Source organism: Solea senegalensis, linkage group LG12, assembly GCF_019176455.1.
Source record: "Solea senegalensis isolate Sse05_10M linkage group LG12, IFAPA_SoseM_1, whole genome shotgun sequence".
Lineage (NCBI taxonomy): Eukaryota > Metazoa > Chordata > Actinopteri > Pleuronectiformes > Soleidae > Solea > Solea senegalensis.
In genome coordinates this window covers 18,157,354-18,161,026 of record NC_058032.1, presented here as the reverse complement: position 1 = coordinate 18,161,026, position 3,673 = coordinate 18,157,354, and positions in this window count along the sequence as shown.

The following is a 3,673-nucleotide window of genomic DNA, read 5'->3' as shown; positions in this document are numbered from 1 at the left end:
AGACCCCTTTAAATTTTTCACTCTTTGTCTCATTGCAGCCATTTGCTAAAATCAAAAAGTTCATTTTATTTCTCATTAATGTACACTAAGCACCCCATCTTGACAGAAAAAAAACTGAAATGTAGAAATTGTTACTAATTTATTAAAAAAGCAAAACTGAAATATCACATGGTCATAAGTATTCAGAGCTCCTTTTGAGCTAGTACAGCCATGAGTCTTCTTGGGAATGATGCAACAAGTTTGGATTTGGGGATCCTCTGCCATTCTTCCTTGCAGATCCTCTCCAGTTCTGTCAGGTTGGATGGTGAACGTTGGTGGACAGACATTTTCAGGTCTCTCCAGAGATGCTCAATTGGGTTTAGGTCAGGGCTCTGGCTAGGCCAGTCAAGAATGGTCACAGAGTTCCACTCCTTCGTTATTTTAGCTGTGTACTTAGGGTCATTGTCTTGTTGGAAGGTGAACCTTCGGCCCAGTCTGAGGTCCTGAGCACTCTGGAAGAGGTTTTCTTCCAGGATATCTCTGTACTTGGCCACATTCATCTTTCCTTGAATTGCAACCAGTCGTCCTGTCCCTGCAGCTGAAAAACACCCCCATAGCATGATGCTGCCACCACCATGTTTCACAGTTGGGATTGTATTGGGCAGGTGATGAGCAGTGCTTGGTTTTCTCCACACATACCGCCTAGAATTAATGCCAAAAAGTTCAATCTTGGTCTCATCAGACCAGAGAATCTTATTTCTCATAGTCTGGGAGTCCTTCATGTGTTCTTTGGCAAACTCTATGCAGGCTTTCATATGTCTCGCACTGAGCAGAGGCTTCCGTCGGGCCACACCCGACTGGTGGAGGGCAGCAGTGATAGTTGACTTTGTGGAACTTTCTTACATCTTCCTGCTGCATCTCTGGAGCTCAGCCACAGTGATCTTTGGGTTCTTCTTTACCTCTCTCACCAAGGCTCTTCTCCCACGATTGCTCAGTTTGGCTGGACGGCCAGGTCTAGGAAGAGTTCTAGTCGTCCCAAACGTCTTCCATTTAAGGATTATGGAGGCCACTGTGCTCTTAGGAACCTGCAGAAATTATTTTGTAACCTTTGCCGGATCTGTGCCTTGCCACAGTTCTGTCTCTGAGCTCCTTGGGCAGTTTCTTCGACCTCATGATTCTCATTTGCTCTGACATGCACTGTGAGCTGTAAGGTCTTATATAGACAGGTGTGTGCCTTTCCTAATCAAGTCCAATCAGTTTGATTAAACACAGCTGGACTCCAATGAAGGAGCAGAACCATCTCAAGGAGGATCAGAAGAAATGGACAGCATGTGAGTTAAATATGAGTGTCACAGCAAAGGGTCTGAATACTTATGACCATGTGATATTTCAGTTTTTTCTTTTTTAATAAATTTGCAAACATTTCTACATTTCTGTTTTTTTCTGTCAAGATGTGGTGCTGAGTGTACATTAATGAGAAATAAAATGAACCTTTTTGATTTTAGCAAATGGCTGCAATGAAAAAAAGAGTGCACAATTTAAAGGGGTCTGAATACTTTCCGTACCCACTGTATTTATATATGATGCAAAATGAATAAATAATCAAAAAAACTGACATATTTGACACATTTGAATGTAATACATTTAGTAATGTGATAATTCCAACCAATTCTGTTATTACTTCTACGATTAAAATTGATTTAGTATTATATTCTTTCACCTCACTGGCAGCTGTTCCTCAGATACATTTACTATGTTTAAGGGAACACTATCTTTGCGCCACATGTAATCGATTGTTGGGCTGCATTTTGTCCGTGGGCCATGAGTTTGACACCTCTGATGTACAGTGAAAAGAAAATTTGACATACAAGTGACCCAAGTCATACCACCTTACCTACAACTCTCTACTGGACACAATTTCCACAGATGCTGTAGATCAGAGGCCTCAAACTCTCAAGATTCGCCTCTCTTCAAAGAGCCATGAATCCCATCCCTAGTGGCCAGACGTGATGAACTACTTGAGTTTAAGCAGCCCTCCACTTGGACCACAACCTCACTCTTCTGTCACAAAGGTGTTAGGGGTAGAGGGGGTAAGGGAACACCGTGCATTGACTTGCATGACCCACCCTACTCTGTGTTTGACGGGCTGACTCTGATAAGCTTATCTCTACTCACCAATCAGAGACTGAATAATGGCGACGATACATTCACTGTCATAGGAAAAAGTTGGATTGCAGCACCCAACAGTAGACTTTAATGGATGTAGTCTTCCAGTTTGTCCAGTGGAGTCCAGGATGGAGTTGTTAGCCACCAGGGGGCCAAAGTGGAAGTCTATTGGAAGACGTACATATAAGTACAGTACTGTGCAAAGGTCTTTGTTGTTTTTGTGTCTGTCAAATTTTGTGATCAGTGGCATTTTATGGATTGAAATGATGTAACTGAAAGTTGATCTTATACTTCACCTCATATAACATGTGCATGTAATGCTCTTGAATAAACGTGGTATCATAGACATTTTTCAACATGAATTAGTAGAACAAATAAAGGCTTTATATTCCTTTTTTTCCACTCCAGGTTTAAGAGCGCCAGAGTTGTGCTATAGTTCAAGGGAAAAGGGAGGTCACACCAAATACTTGAACACTTACATGCTATTAACATGCACTGTGAAAACACACACAATTGCTATTAAATGTGTTGCCTGATAATGTTTTGACCATATCACTCTTTTATCGTTATAGACATGCATTATTTTTTGTATTTTTTTTTTTCTGTACTTGATTGGCCCACTACTAACCAGACTAGACTCTCATCAGCACCCAGGTCATTTGAGTTTGTGATACTCTGCTGTCGATGAATTTAAAACAAAACAAAAACTGGACACAAATTACAGACATGTTGTAGGATTTGCATTTTCAAGGAGATGACACAGTCCGTGCAAATACGTTGAAACGCTGCATGGTCTCATCAAGCTTTAAAACCTAATCCATATGTAAATTCTTAGAATGAACGGTACAAGGCTTCATGTGTTTTATTAGCTTAAAATACACTTGTCCTGAGGCAATGGAAAAGGCAGAGGAACAAGAACAGATCAGCCACTGATGTGGTGCAATGGAAGAAGCAAGCCTCGTTTTGTGTTTTAACGCTGCTCGTACTGAACCAGCAGGATGTCTCTACACTAAATGTCTATCACTATGAGTTTAAAAATGAAGAAGATCATTTACAGGAGAAGGAACTTAGAATACAGCTTATTAAATAGTCAGCAACATGCATTTTTAAATGTGCTTGGAAAGTCTATGTACATTTGCTATACTGCAATTAAAACAATATTTGTGATTAAACTGACTTAAACTTACTGTAAAATAACAATAACATGATGTTGTGTGGGGCAAACCTCACATGAGCTCCCACTGTTACATGGGATAAGGTATTAACTTGCAAAAAATATTTAACAATCAAAATCTCTACCTCGGTGGTTCTAGTGTTAAGGGAGTGATTTATCATATAAATTATAAAGTGAGATACATTTGGACTAAGGATTCACTGGAGACCAACCTGACTGTGGAAAGACCACATACTGGATCATTTATGTACATGTTATCGACGGTGTTCACAAAAACTCACTCTGCAGGCACAATCAGACACTGGAAAACAATGCAACTCTTTACTCTTTCAGACACCTATCATCAATAGATTC